A 16,377-nucleotide genomic window follows, 5' to 3' on the forward strand; every position below is an offset into this window, starting at 1 on the left:
CTATCCCAATGATATTGGGCAGCAAAACTCTCTCATTCAACTATCTCCATTTGCCCATTTAATCTTAAACCCCAAAAGCCAATGTAGAAAAGAAAGTTTTGTGTACTTCCAAAGGAAAAGTCAGGCTTAATATACTATTATGGTGAATAACTCTAACAGTAGTTGCAAAGTGGGGTAAATTACTAAGGAGGGTTTTAGCTCCTCATTTTAACTTTGGACTAGGTGGCTTAAATCACTTACCAAAATGAACCATGCAATAGAATCTTGGAGCAAATATTTCATGGAAATCTAAACCTGGGCATCCAAGAAGTTTGCATAAAGTTACTAAGTATGCCTGCATTTTTTTTTTTGGGGGGGGGGTCTGGAATTCTGAATATTTATTGGCTTCTTGCCTTGCCATGAAATATATGTTCACGTAGCCAAGGCTCAAGCACAAAATTGCCAGTGCCAAGCCTTATTTGTGGAAGATGTGAATTATTCAAGGACTTTTCAGCATGACCCAAATATTATAGCCTGCCTCCAAAAATCTCAGGCAGCAGGAAGGGGAGAGTGGGCAAGGAGAGTTTCAGTTTAGAAGACCTAAATTTTCAAGCTCCATTACTACATATATTTTGAAATCAAATCATATAAAATCTGGACACAAACATACTCTTTTTTTATGCACATCCATTGAACATTTTGATTTTTCCATAAATGAAGATGAAAAATTTCCTAGACTCCAGCTTGGGCTCCACACTTTGATCTTTACATTTGCCGTATCATAGGAGCCAACTTCTAGAGGAACCTCCCCTAAAATATTTGAGGGGGCTGCCTTCCAAAGTTGATGGGCATTGCCAGTCAAATGGTGTGTGTTTGCACTGTATCTTATGATCGATTATGTGGGGTGGAGCTTACCTGCATCTTCCATTATTTTATTCAAGTTGAATTCCATAGGCCTGAAGTCCTGATTTCCTTCTCTCTTCTTTCTGTGTTATAGATGGCAAAGCCTTTCCAGCAAATACATTCTGTCTTTAAGCTTTGTTAAAATTCTTTGACAGGACAGTTTCCTACATTTTACTCATCTTTTGCAGCCAACAAATACATTTTAATGGTCTCTAAAGGGGTTTTAAATGAGCAGAGTGAAATATATTTATTTGCATTTAACCACAGCAATACATCCAATATTGTCTCTTCATTGCTATTGTATCTTCATTGCTCAGAGATATGTTTTTTCTAATACAGCTTAAGAGGCTATAAACCTCAGGGGTGTCTATCTCCTGCAATGTAATTAATTTTAATTGTATTACAGACGTTTTCAGATTTGCTAACTTCTGTCTTCTTAAAAGAGAGAAACAGACAGAGAAAACATCATGTGTTTACTAATTAAGCCACTAAAATGAAGGGGGGTGGGCGAAAGGAGCTCAGTGTTGGAAAGAAAATATATATATATAATTTTATCACGTCATCTTTAGCAGTTAGAGGGTAGGAGTTTTTATTTTGAAACTCAGGAATACTATAGATATTGACTTTAAAAATATCACTTGAAATTTGAATTTGCCTTCAGCATGAAATGTTTTTGTGTGCCAGTCCATCTCTGACAAGAGAAACAGACTTTACTGAATGGTAGCAAAATTTTACTTTGTAATCGAAAAGTAGTCCCTTCCTGTGATCACGATGTCTTTTTAGTATTCAGCCCAGAGGATTCAGAAAAAGATTACATTTACCATAATTAACATATATGTAAATGGAGATCATGGCTATGAATGATAAATTTTCATAGCAATTTAAACCTTGTTCAAATTAATCAACCATACAGACACTTGATTAATGAAAGGCAGCATCACTTTAAAATGCAACATGTTAATATATATTTCTGTTATCGCTGATCAAAGAATCTTTAAACATAAACCAATTAAGCCAAGGTTCAATCTACATTTTTACTGGCTTAATTCCTACATAATTATAACCGTATTGGAGGGGGGGGAGGAATAAAAAGCATTTTATTCTATTTCATATTTATTCACTAAATTGACTTGTAAAGCAGAGACTTGCAATGCATCAATAAAATGTATCCAAAAACTGTAGCAAAACATCAACAGATAATTTAACAAAAGCCCACAAATTTTACAACTAGAATTGCAAGTGGGCGTTTTCTTTGCTTTGCTTTTTTGTCTATGGTTGCCACCTTCTACTTCTTCTTCCTGCTGTTGTGGCAATATGGCATGCAGAAATTTATCAGTGGAAACGTCTCCCAGCATGGAGATAAAATGAAAAAAACAAAACCAGTTGCTGGAGTTCAAGAGTGTTAGCGTGTTGTTGTGCTTTATGTCCAGTTTCTTGTCTTCCCACAGGCATCTGGTTGGCCACCCTAAGAACAGAATGCTGGTCTAGATGGGTCCTTGGACTGAGTCACCAGCCTCTTCTTATGTTCTTCTGCATAGGAGCAGGCCAGGAAAAGGTGGGAATCCTATGCTTTGTCATTTTCAGCACCGTAGCTAATAGAGGTGTAGGATAATAGAGGTGTAGACAGATTTCTATAGCTTATGGCAAGTGCCGGAAGCTGTTTAAGAAGAATATCAGTGTGGCAATATATCAAGAACTGTCTGTCAAAAATAGCAAGCAAATACAACTTTCCACCAAGAGCTCAGATAGATAGATAGATGATAGATATAGTCAATAGTGCAAACATTGTATTTGCCTGGTTTGCATGTCATAGTAAGGCAGACTTTGGGCATACTGTAGGTTCTCTGCTACAGGTCGTTATTAGTGAGGAGAGCACTTAACACACTTAGGACTCTGCTACATTTGTAAAGAAAAAGCGCTTTATATGCATTATAACACTGTGACACCAGATGGCGCTGTGCAGTCCTGTCTTTTTCCAAGGTGATTTCCCTTTTTGAAACGCTTTTTGAATGTATCTAGATCCAGCCTACTTCAAACCTTGGCTAAGCTCAGTGTGGTGCAGTGGGAAGAAAGTGGCTGTTGACTCCTCTTTGGGAGCCTGCACATTTGCGTGGTCCCCAATATGCCATAGTTCGGCTAACCACGATATGCAAACCAGACCATTGTGTTATTATGTCCTTGGACATTTTCTAAACGGCACTGGTGGAGTCTCATCATACAAAAGGAGTTAATTTTATATGGTTTGTTTGGGAGAAGACATGGGAGCACATGATTTTTCAGGACTGTTGGGCAACAATTCTGTGAACACAGGGATTGCATACTATAAGTTAATGAGATCCAGAGTGGTTGTTAAAATGTTGGACCTAGGATCAAGGTTCAAATCCTCACTTGGCCATGAAGTGCACTTGGGCCAGTCACTGTCTCTCAGCCTAACCTACTTCACAGGGTTGCTGTCATGATAAAATGGGAAGAAGAAGGCCCAATATATTTTGCTGTTTGTGGCAAAGGGTAAGATGGAGTCCCCTTCTATGAAGTTGACTGGACTGGCAGGTGAAACTCACCTCAGTATTGGCAATAAAACAGTGACCTCTAGCATACCTGAGGGCAGCAGGCTAGTTCAGAGGGTACTTGACAGGCCTGCAAGACACACAACACTGACATTTGGCAGATGTGAATGTCTTGGGTGCTCAAAATGAATGTATGTGTGTGTGTGTGTGTGTGTGTGTGTGCCATTGCTGCTCCCTAGCACTTGCCACCTGAGGCGATTACCTCACTCTGCCTAATGGGAGGTCCCTCATCCTAGCTACGTTTTAGGGAAACCTTTTGCTTCAATACATGAAACAACATATTTTGTTAAATGCTTTAGACACACACTGTTGATATCTGGTTCTTCCCACAAAGATCCATGTCACACTGCAGGTTCTCATAGTCCATCACCTACTAAACAGGGAGCAATGGCTTTTAGGAATTGGGATTGCATTGTGAACTGCCTTTTTTATGACTGCCTGCCACTATTTTGTAAGAACTGTTTCAACTCTCGGTTGCCCTTCTTAAAAACTCCTGCAGTATCTGCAACTAAACACTCGTGTAATGAAGAGTTTTTGAAACAGAAATATTGACAACTGTTTATACACAACCAGTCTAGATTACGATTTGATCCCATTGACAACACCCCAGTTGAGTACACCAGATGGAGAGGAAACATACATTTTTAATGATTCTTTGTGTGAGAGAGATATAGCCTCCAAAAATTGTTTTTGAGAAAATTGGGAATATATGTCAATTTGTCAGGATCATATTTTGGCAAACATAGTATTGAAAGGTCACTGGTCAAACAAGTTTTATTTTATTTTCACATAGCAGCTTGAAAAATTCTGTCAGTTTGCAACATTAGCTCCACATTCAGTGTTTTTTGTGTGGAGCCTTGGCAAAATTTTGTTCTTCCCTAGCTCTGTGTTTGACTATAGAAAGCACTGGAGATTCTCCAATAATTCCCACCTTCAGTATTTCTCACTGCACTGGTTTGACTGCTCACTAAAACACAGGAACGCCATTCAGAGAGCATAGCAAAAAAGGGATTGTGATTGTACCATGTGGGTGAGCTTGCATTCGTTAGTATGGATATAAAAAGCAAACGTAACAAACACGCTTAAAAACACTGGCACTTTTGGGGGGGAGGGGCAGAGTGCTATGCCTTAATCTTGAATATATAGATGAGCGGCCTTTGAACTTTGCTGTGAATCTAAACACCTCCACCTCACTCAATATCTTTGTTTTATAAAACTGCACACTTGTTGAAATGGGATCATCTTGCCAGAAGCTTCCTCTGTACTTGTCAACTGCTAACCAGTTCAGTTTACTTCTACTTGTCTCTATGAAACCCATATCCAGGCAAGACGTTTGGCATTTCCACAATAATGTGGAGAGGCGGAGGGGGGTGGGTGGGTAGACAGAATACTTTGGGCATGCTGTGGGGAAAAATATCGATGGTATATTGCCAGTACTTTTTCTTTCTTTTTTAAGTGTTGCAAACAACAGCAGCAGCAGCAACAACAACAACATCATTATTCCAGTCTGCCTGGGGTGCAAGGAGTTTTGAAAATAAAAAGTGGCAGTTTTACTGTACAGCAGTTCTCTCTTGTTAGGAAGTTAGCTGCTTTGGAAATGCCCCTCTTTTTTCCTTCTCTCTCTCTCTCTCTCTCTCTCTCTCTCTCTCTCTCTCTCCTTCTTTCTTTCTTCTCTCTTTCTCCTCTTCTCCCTCTCTCTCTCCCCCTTCTCTTCTCTTTTCTTCTCTTCTCTCTCTCTCTCTCTCTCTCTCTCACACACACACACACACATTTTTGACTTATTTATAGCTCTCACATGAGAGGGGATGGTGGGGTCACAGCTTCTAGCTCCACAATTACAGCCTTGGCCCCCTCCCCACATGGGGCCATGTCTGCATGCACGCAGGTTTCGAGGGGAGGTGTGTATTCAAGGTGTGTATTGAACAGGCTCCTGCTACGGATCCCTCCCCTGCATTGCATGAGTGGCAGAAGGCGGGGCCTTGCTCTCCCTTCCACTTGACGCTTAGTTGTGTGAAGAGAACACCTGACTGGGAATTAGGGAGCCAGAGTCCTCCTTCTGAAAACCCCAGACCTCACAGAAGGCAATATTGGCAAAAATGAAACTGCAGTCAGATCCAAAGCAGCTGGAGCCAATTCGGGGTATGTCTGTGAGAAATGGCAGCTGGCCTCACGACTTTGCTGCCTCACGGTTCGGACACGAGGAAATGAGCCGAGAGGACATGCCTGCGGTTGCTGCTCCCACTGTTTGGGCCACGTTGGAAACACACCTGAAATGGCCCAAAGTCAAAATACCTGCAACGTGACAGGGGGTGGAAAGGATCCGGCCCGTAAATTAGCAACCGAGCCGGCCCTAACCAGACTCCTGAGGCTTCCTTGTTCCAGGCAGAAGAAAGGAAACTTATGAGGGGAACAAGCAGCTGCATTTGTTTCATTTGGTTTTGTTTCATTTCATTTATTTAAAAGCGTTTATGAGGCTGAAGCTGGGGTGGGGGGAGGTATGCCTCAGTAAGGGGAGCAGAGAACGTATGCTAATCCCTGAGGGAACAGGCAGAAAGGCCTCCATTTTGAAGAACCAGCAAACCTCCTGAGGTAAATTCCCAGGCTCGTATTCTCAAAGCTTTATGGGCGTATGTACAAGATTTCAGGAGGGTTCAATACAAAAGGACCACTCATTAAAAGAATAAAAATAAAATCCTGCAACTTAACACTTAAGTTAGTGTTGCATAGCATTCACAAATCCTGAGGTAAACTCAATAGTGAGTAGCAGTGAAGAGGCCATTGCTAAGAATAAAAATAAGAATAAGAAGGATAAAAATGTGTGAAGAATGTTTTTATTCTTATTTTAATTTTTATTCTTATTTATTTATTCTTATTACTCTGTCAAAATTATATATATATATATATATATATATATATATATATATATATATATATATAGAGGCCATTGCTGAGCCTAGCTAGCGAAGGTGTTGGAAGGATTTCATAGCTAGAAAATATCTTGGAGGGAGTGAGAGAAATAGGAAGATACTTAAGAAATAATGACAGTGGGTTGCTATTGTTTTCCTGTCCCCAGTGTTCTCTTTTTCTTCTGAATATTGAATAATAATAATAATAGGAAAAAGGAAGATACTTAAGAGCTAATGATAGTGGGTTGCTATTGTTTTTCTGTCACTTGCCCCAATGCTCTCTTTTTCTTTTGAATATTGAATAATAATAATAATAATCATTATTATTATTGGCTGCAACCACGCTTTTGGGTTATGTAGCAAAAGCTGCCTGATCCTGAGTCAGACCATAGCTCAGAATTGTCTGGCCTGACTGGCACTAGGGATTGAACCTGAGACCTTCTGCATGCAAGGCAGAGAGGCCTTACCACTGAACTACAGTCCTTCAAACTACTTCTGAGCATGCGTATTTTGCAACTCCTTTATCTCTTTATGTTTATGTGCTTTAAGGAACCTCAGCGGTGGGAGTCAGCGAACACTTTATTCAGTAGGGGGTTTCCTTGGTTAGCAAAGTACCAGTTAGAAGAACAGGGGCACCCTTTAAAAAGAGGCTTGTGTCTTCAGCACACACTGAAAGCTATACAGCGAAGGTGCCAGACACACCTCTGTGGGGATGGAGTCCCACAATTTAGGTGCTGTTGGAGAAAAACAAATTTCCTTCTCTTGAGTTTGTAGTGAATGAATGTGTTGCTTTAAACTACCAGAGGGCACTGTGTAGCAATCGAGCCAGCACCTTTTTTTAGCTCTCTGAGTTAACTTCATGCCGAAAACGAAGCCATTTTTTTCTTTTCCCCAGACTAGATGTCATCTGTTTCTTTCATCTCCACTCATCCTGCAAATAGTTCTTGCATGAATAAAGCCTTTGAACTCCAGAAACTGTAAGTGATTGTTCCACTTTAATTCACCCCAGCTGCTTGGTGTGCTAATGATGGGGGCTGCAACAGAGAAAGCCCTTTACTGGGCCCTTCCAAGGGCTGAAATTAAACTTAAGTTTTGGTAAAGAATCAGCCCTAATCCTTGGGTGGGATGAAGCAACATATCTCAGGCAGTAAATTTGGGGATAGTATTGAAGGACAGCATGGAGCCAATTATTTTATTGTTTAATTGCCATTTGAATTGTTTGCAAACCACAAATTCATTGATCACTTCTATTTTGGTGGTTCTTGCTTTGGTAACCACTGTTGAACAAATTTGCAATGGTCTGCATTGCTTGTCATGGTTGTATCATGAGCTAAATGAGTTGGGGAGTGCAGCTTGTGTTTTTAGATGTGTGCTGCACAGCCAGAGGAATAGCAGTTCATATAAGGAAGTTATCTTGATGGAAGATGCTGGCAAATCCAAGAAACCTAAGTTGCCAGCATCAATGGGAGCTTGCAATTGCATTGCATTGCTGAGCATGATTTTTGCACACATATAAAATGTATAGGAAAACCAACCTAATATCGCTAGACTATGCCATGTTTTCTCATATTCATTTATGTGCTGTGATTAGCTCGTTCTTTTCAAATGCCAGGGATGTATTGCTCACTAGAGGAACTTCAGTACCCAGCAGTCTTTAATATAAAAGGCAAGCCTTCCCACTAATGAGCAGTTTGTCTAGTGTTCTTAACCTTATCAGCAGCTCCTGAAGTGATAAAGGCTTAACTATTATGCACTGAAAGGTGTTGTTAATTCTCAATCTTCATGGAGGAAAAAAAGACGCTTTTTGTCACTTAGGACTCTACTGTTAAACTTAGCTGGCTGCTTACAAATTACCTTTCCTGTTCCATGGAACAGTCAGTGGAACTTGCTGGTGGGTACGCAGCAGAGGAATCTTTCTCTTATCAGGACAAAACGATGCCTACTGCTTAGTAGAAAAAGAATAATTTGAAAATTAATGATGTGGAACGGTCTCAGGATGTAAGTTGGTCCAAACATGGATGATGAAGGGGGAAAAGAAAGAGGAGATTATAAATAAATTGGTAAACAAGGGGGGGACCCCTTCTCCATACTTAATGGGCTTAAACCATAGCTCTAATTCTGCCCTTCTCCCCAATAAAAGAACCTAGTTTAAGCTCAGTCTTTCTGTGTTACAGAATGAAGAGTTCAGCACATCATTGTCTCTCTGTAGCTGCAAGAGAAACAATAAAAGCATGATCAGCTGAATGCTTAAATATGGCTGAATGTTTGATGAGATGAAGATGTAATTTTGTCTGTGTTCCCCAAGGATCTGGATTAAATACGACTACAGGGCCTAATCAAATAGCTAGTCACTGAACAACAGTCCCAACTGCATTTTTCATTCCAGGCATGCCGTTTGCCTTTTCTCTTCACCCCCCACACCCCCAGTCCATTACTTATTCACTGGTTTGTCAGCAGTGTGCATTATTAGCGCTTGAGAGATAAAACTTTAAGTGTTGCTCCCAATTAGCACAACAGTGACCATGCACCATGCTCTGTGCTTAATGCCTGCTCTCAGAGAGGAGCTGGTTTTGAAGGTCTGAGGTGGAGGAGGGAAAAAAATGAAACAGCTTAAGCATTCATTTTGAGTGGAGAGACAGCTCCTATTAACATTTAACAGCATTTGTGCAACTTGGTGCGGAGGTTATGATGCAAATGAGGAGGAATTAAAAGTGGCCAGGGGTTTGTCATTGATGGATTGCAGTCTGGCGGTGTTCACACTTCTGCCGTGTCCATCAGAAGCGATTACTGTGTAATTAAACCTTATTTCTCGACTCTTCAGTGCATAATTACTTTGTGAATGTAACCATCATCTAAAAAAGCTACCAAAACGCTTTAGCATTTAGTCTAGCAGTCATTTCCCCTTGCTTGTGTCAGATATAACCATCAGACAGTGCAAAAAGAACTGTCACTTTTAATAAGAGGCAAAAAATTAAATGAAACAGTATGCTTATTACAGGAAAATTAGGCGTTCAAGTGGTAGAGTCCTTTTCCGCTATTTGCATAATTTATTCTTTTTTGTCCCTCACACCAGAAGCTTCAGGCAATTTTCCCTCACATTTAAATAGATCGCACATTTAAGGCTACTTAAGGAAAATTATCACTTTGCATATTTTAATTGTTGTGAAGAAAGTGAATAGAAGAGGTCTGCAGCTTGGACTCTTGAGTCGGTCAGATGCTCAACTGTCTGATTCTGGAGCTCCCCACTGCTCCACTAGAGATAACCCTACAGTTCACAGCCATCCACTCGCATTTCATCAGCATGCAAATGCAGCTCCAAGCACTATAATAAGTGGGTCTTTGATATTTACAAACTAGCCGCTAATAACTAAAATGTAATTTGTTTGACATAACTTTAGATTCCCTTATCTGCTTTTAAAAAAAAAAACCTTGATAAGTCCTTTAGCATTACAAAAACCTAAGATATCATCCATTCATACCACAGCTTGCCCTATTAGGTCTGGCAGCATTATGCTCAGGAAAATCATGTCAGGTACTGTCTTCACTTTCGTTCCAGCAACACATCTCTTCAATTTCATTTTGAATTCTTTTGTTTAATTTCCCCCTCCCTCCTCCCTACTTTAATCAAATGAAATGAAATTCAAATAAGATTACAGTGAGAAATTCTTTCCATTTACCTACGGAAATATATCTATTAGTCTGATGCCACACAGAAATGGATGTTTCAGTCACTAAGGGAAGGCTATAATACTGCAATTTGCTACTTGGTGTTTCATGGGGGAAGGCGGGGGATTTTATGGTACAGAACATTACAAAGCAGAAAATCTATAAGCAGGCTCATGATTGGTTTGGTTTATCATTATGCTTTATTATGAAGCTAGTGAAAAATTAAAAATGAGATCTAATGAAAAATTTGATCAGATGTTGCACAGATTATCTTTACATTTAATTAAATAGACTGAAAAAGTGTTCCCCAAGGTACAATTTTTACCATATTATATTTTTCACAACTTACCAAATCTGGAAAAGTTAACCAAAAAGGAAAGCCATGCTTTTGTTTCTGGAAGCCTAGACCCCGGAAGTATATCAACAAGAGAATTTGATTAGAGAGGCATCACTTGTGCTAAATTACAAACAATTATGTGCTGCCTTTGGCTGTTGTATCTTCAAGTACAGCTTCTAATACTGGAATGTGTCAGGTTGTTAGTATACATATGATGCCACTAATGCAGCACAGCAGCAATCTCTTTATTTGCTAAAATGCACTATCCATCAGCTTACTGGGACCGGGGCGGAATCACACACAAAAAATTCTAAAACCTGTTAACCATCAAAGTAGGTGGAGCTCTCCTCCTTCCACATATGATATTTAAATGTATTTCTAACAGGAGATAAAAGAAGCTGCTTACAAACACCATTTCCATGTGTCCAGTCAGCCTCACTTAGTACATACGCAGCCAGGATATAATATGCAGTTGGAGCAATTGCACCAGGGCCCATGCCTGCAAGGGGGCTCAGACTTTTTTTTTTTAAAGAAGATCTAGCCCTCCTGGAAAGAAACTTAGGAAGGAAAATGACTTAAAAGTTTTATTTACAATTAAGCAGTATACAAATTTTATTAAATAAAATAAATGTTGAAAGTGTGAGGAAAACTCTAATGTCTGTGATACAAGCACTAAGTCCCCTTTTGCAGCCATTTTATACCTCTTCTATATTGTCACAACAGTCATATGAGGTAGGCTGGCAAGAAATGAGCAAAAACAATGATGAATTAAATGAGTTTAAAATGTGAAACTGGACATGCTCACAGTATTTTCTTTTTGTTTATCAAGCTTGTCAAGATGGGGTTTTTTGTTTGTGTTTTGCTGAGAGTTGAGAAACTCCTCAGGATCAGAATCCAGTAAAGCATATGAGACCTATTTTGGGAACTCCAACAGGGCCCCCAACAACCTTAATCCAGCCTTGCACATGCTTTAAATTTAATCTCCATGTAGTTTATCTCATTTTATCCTTGTAACATCCCTGATAGATAAACTAGCTGTTAGACTGAGAACTACTGACTTGTTCAAGGCCACCCAGTAACGCATGAGCACATTTTCAAACCTACGTTTTGTCACATTCAACCACAAAATAGTTGCCATTATGTCACATTGGCTCTTAGGCAAAGCCTTGCATCTCACCCCCCCCCATTCCGTTATCAGTCCCTATCCTTGGGGTTACCTCTTACCACCTGGGCCTTCTGGACCTTATACATATGCACATTGCATTTAGGCTCCAACTCTGCCCTCCATTTAACCTTCTTTAAGTAAGAGACCTGAAATGCCCACCTTCCAGAAAAGAGTCATGACTGTTCCGAACAGTGCAGCATGAAGTTTGAATCACCTCTTTAATCCCACCTCTCTGGAAGTATTGAAATGGCAGTGGTAAGGGTGGACTGGGTATTCTTCTGGTTTGTGTGTGTCAGCATGGAAACCCCAGGGGAAAAAAATGCTTGGTCACCTGGCACTTGCCCAACTTTGGTGCCAACTGTGCACCTGCACCATGACAGTTGAGCTTTCTAAATAATAAGTTATTATTTAATAGTTTTTAAAATACAACATAATTTACAACTTCTCATTGCCTATCATTGTACAATGTATTGGAACTGATGCTGAGAGATGGTAGAGCTCCTCCAATATGTGTCAGATGGGATTTCAATCAGAGTTAATTTCAGGGATTATTCATTGTCCTATGCTGCTTCCTGAGCACGTTTATCTTTTTTCCTGTGACTTGTTTTCCAGCACTTTCAGGTGGAATCCAATGTTGTATTTCCACTCATGGAACAGCTTTTGTTCCAGCAAACTCCACTGCTAATATAAGAGAAGGGGAGGTAATTTCCTCCAGTTTGCCCTGCATTGCTTCCCCACTGTTATTCCCCTCCTCACTTTTCTGAAATATTTTTTGGTAGTACAAGGGGCTGCAGCGCAAAGAAGGAATTGGCCAAAATGGCTCCCCTTACATTAAAAGAGGTGTCCACCGGGAAACAAGCCATCAGAAAAGTTGCATTGGACTCCATCCATATTCAGTGGCAGGTGCAGCACAATATTATTATTATTATTATTATTATTATTATTATTATTATTATTATTATTTTGTTATTTATACCCCGCCCATCTGGCTGGGTTTCCCCAGCCACTCTGGGTGGCTTCCAACAGAACACCAAAATACAATAACCTATTAAACATTAAAAGCTTCCCTAAACAGGGCTGCCTTCAGAGTGTATATTTGCATACACTCATTCCTTCTCATTCACTCATGCTTCTTATTATCCAGCTTACACTGGACCGTAGAAAATTATCTTGCAAGTTTGAACTCACAATGAAATTTATGAGCTCTCACTTTACTGTAGAAATTCACAGAGAAGGATGTGCAAGTTGAACTTCTCTTCATCCACTTTTTATATAATATATGAATTAACTCTAAGTTGGACATCATGTCCCTCCTGTTTTCAATAGTTTGCCCTCTCTGGTACTTTGTCTCTCCCCTCCCGATAATTTACCATTGCATGTACCTAGAGCATTGTATTACATCCTTTGTAGCAGTGAGCATAACAATGCATTACAAAGAAGAGGCATTGGTTTGGGTGGGGGGAAGAGAGAGGCAGTTTCACTGCTGACTAAATCTCCTAAATAAATCCCTGTGAAATTGCCTCCTGTGAATTGCTGTCCTACTGAGGCTGGAAGGGTAGTAAGTTCTAAGGCAGTCAAGTTCATCCTATAATTTTTCATCTATTTGGTGAGGCAAGGCCAAGGACATGAGATTTCCCAGATAACTTCAGCCTGGATTTTTGTCACTGTGCTGACACCACTTCTTAGACTGTATATAAGCAATTTGGCCTGGCACATTCAGAAGCTGAGAGTTAAAATATTTGGGGTGGTAAGTGCAATATTGGTATCTAATGATAAAATAATTAGAGCTCCTGTGTTGTTGGGCTTTCATTCCCCTTTTATATTCTCATCCATTGTAATCTCATTGAGTACTTATTTATGGAAAATAAATGCAAATAAATTTATTATTTATTATTTATTATTTTAAGTGTAAAAGTTAACATAGATTGGGTGTCCAAAGAAAACTTACATAGCTTGCTCTATAAGAATGGAGGGAAAGATCAGTTGAAGATAGCAGAAATAAACTTGTGTGTTCATTGAAAGCAGGTGTTAACTTTCATTGCACCATTCAGTCTACCCTGATCTAACTATGCTTCAGTATATGTCTGCTGTGACAGTTGCTTCTCCTCACACTTGGTGGATCCCTATTTGTGTCAGAAAGGTTATCTGATTTATTTGCTAAATTATGTTACCCCCCCCCCCGTGCAAGCCTTCTAAATTAACAGATGCAAACAAAGTTGAAATTTGTGTTTACGTTTAGCTCAAAGAGAGTCTTCTCCGATTTTACCATTATTGTATGGTAAATATCTTGATAAATAGTTCTTCCGTTTCACATAAATAGAATTGAAAATCATCTGGAAATTATTGAGGAATATTTGCCCAGAACAGTATAAACTTTATAGGGTCAGCATACACACTATTGTGATTGACATTTAGTTCTATTTCAGCCATAACCTTGCAACAGTTTGATTTCACCCCCAAAAGCACATTCCTTCATTGTCTACTGAGACGGATAGTTGCCAACCAACCATTTCCTAAATTGTGAACAAACGTATGGTTCCATTACTACTTAAGTAGTTCCATTCAAATTCCCCCCATGATCACATTATGATGGATGGGCTCTTTTTAAAAAAATATAAATATATTAGTTAACTGAAGGCTATATATAAACATTGGTAGTAAAACCACAATATCTATTACAGTAATATCTGTGATGTGGAAAAACAAAGACTGCTATGATGTAAAGCTTGGTGATAGATAAGTCATGTACAATTGGTCACTAAACAATTGTTTTTGTGGGTAACCACTACTGTCATCCCAGGTTTATAATGGAAAATCCCCATCCTTCACCTGCCCCTCAAGGTGAATGGCTTATATAAGGACAAATATTAAGTCAGTTATAGAGGCTGGCATTTACCTCAGATCTTCTTGGGTCTCATTCTTCTGGCTCATCTAAATATCTAAGTGAAAAAATTCTCATTAATTTCACACACCTCATTTAGGATACATATAGAATGTTGTGATTCATGGTGGCAGGCCAGCAGACAGCATACATGGGCAAATGCTTTCAAAGCCCTCAGTAGGGCCCATAACCACCAGTTTGTAGCCACCAATGCAGCTAATGTTGTTCAGCTAGGTGGCAGTTGTGGGCAGTTGGGGATGGTGGTGGCCAGGTGCACATAGTATCCGTTAACTTGCAGGCACCACCATACTAATTACGACAGCCTCCAACATACACACATCCGTTGGAGGCTAGTGTGGCACCAACAGATAATGGTGCATAGCACAGGAGCTCAGTACTGCCATAGGTGGAGGCAAGCTGCCTGACCCCCTAAAACCTGGAGTATGGCTTGAGAGGTAGGCCAAGCTGTTGTTTTAAAATTAACCAGTGTACCACATCACATGTCCCAACACCTAAGTACTCACTCATGCACACATTAGTTAACATTATACACACATAACCTCCTGTATTTAGGAAGTGATGGAATATAGACTTACTTCTACTAGAGCGGCAAATGTAGCAATGAAGATAAAAACAATATTCCCACTTCTCCAGCACTCTATTTAGAGTAGAATTGCTGTTGAGGGAAGCTAAATAGGACAATAGGACCAATGATGTCTTTGGAACTGGGACATAATCTTATGCTTAGGCAGTTATTCCTCTTTGGGGAAACCCATTGATTCAGGCCCTTGCCACATACCGAATATGCGGTGTCTGTTGTATTCATTTGCAATAAGGGAAGGACTCAATGGCAGAGCAATTGGTTTGCATGCAGAAGTTCCCAGGTTCATCGTGGATATCTCCAGGGCTGGGGAAAAGTTTTGTCAGCAAAGATTTCTCTGTGAGCAACAGAACATTATCACCTTCTCCCTCCTCTGTGTGCCCCTTATATCTGTTCTAGGGGTCCCCCCACTCATGTGAGGGAGAAAGGGGGGTCTTTTTGCATAAGCAGAACTTCTTGTACTGATGGGACTGATTATTTCAAAAGCCATGAACTTGGATCCAGGATTACAATACCTGTGTTTTGTGAAACAGGTGTGATAGAAGGCAGCATTGCCTACAGAACTGATGCAGACCTCTGGAGTATGATATTAGCACTTTTTCATATTAGTCCTCCTATTAGGCTAAGTGAAGTGATGTTGGGGGGCAGGTTTTGAGAGTCATTAATTGTCAGATTGCCAACTATTTATCTACTGTAGGTAGGTTGTCATTTAGGGTCTTCTGTCTCAGCCACCAAAATGCCTTGGGATGGCTATGACTATTGCCATATTTTTTACTTAAGAGTCATATAGCACAGTATGGATAGCTTCAAATGGCACCACATGGACACCAGAATAATGTGAAACCTCTCCAAAAAGAAAAAAGAAAAAGAAAGCTGTCATGTGAACATACCTCTAGAAATCCCACAATTGACATGGATTTGATCTAAACTGTAAACTTGGCATTGGCCATTTCTGCTTCATGTTAATCAGCTATGCAACAGAACAGTTAAATGTACTGTTTCCAAATATTTACCATGAATGATATAATTTTGCCCCATTTTGAAAATATCATGTGTTTGTAATTGGGGCTTCGTTTGTAAGCTGAATTTGAATTTTGGGATGTGTGAAGAAATACTCAACTATGTGAGTCATGGTACAAAATGCACTCACCCTAAGATGGTAAAAATACACATCACACTATCAAATCTGAATGGCAGATGTCCTTAAATGGCTAAGTTTTCCCATAGTAAATTAGGAAATGTTCCACACTCCTGGATTGATTGATTTATTTTTGGTTCCTGCTTTATCTTCTACACACTGACAGAAAAGGATCTTTTATGCTAGCGAGAAGGGAACTATTTGGCTTATGTTTGTGCTTCTGATGATTAACTG

General features: G+C 39.7%; 1 long non-coding RNA gene across 3 annotated transcripts in view; it reads left to right on the top strand.

The window, feature by feature from the left end:
- The first annotated feature begins 5,543 nt into the window (after positions 1-5,543).
- The window catches only part of LOC309540342, a 416,440-nt gene continuing 405,606 nt past the window's right edge, over positions 5,544-16,377 (top strand). For all 3 annotated transcript variants that reach the window (XR_014223194.1, XR_014223195.1, XR_014223196.1), the window contains exons 1-2: positions 5,544-6,050; positions 7,251-7,332. This is a non-coding gene — a long non-coding RNA (uncharacterized lncRNA). The remainder of the gene's footprint in view (positions 6,051-7,250; positions 7,333-16,377) is intronic.

Source organism: Podarcis vaucheri (genome assembly GCF_965113315.1).
Source record: "Podarcis vaucheri genome assembly, chromosome: 1".
Classification (NCBI taxonomy): Eukaryota; Metazoa; Chordata; class Lepidosauria; order Squamata; family Lacertidae; genus Podarcis; species Podarcis vaucheri.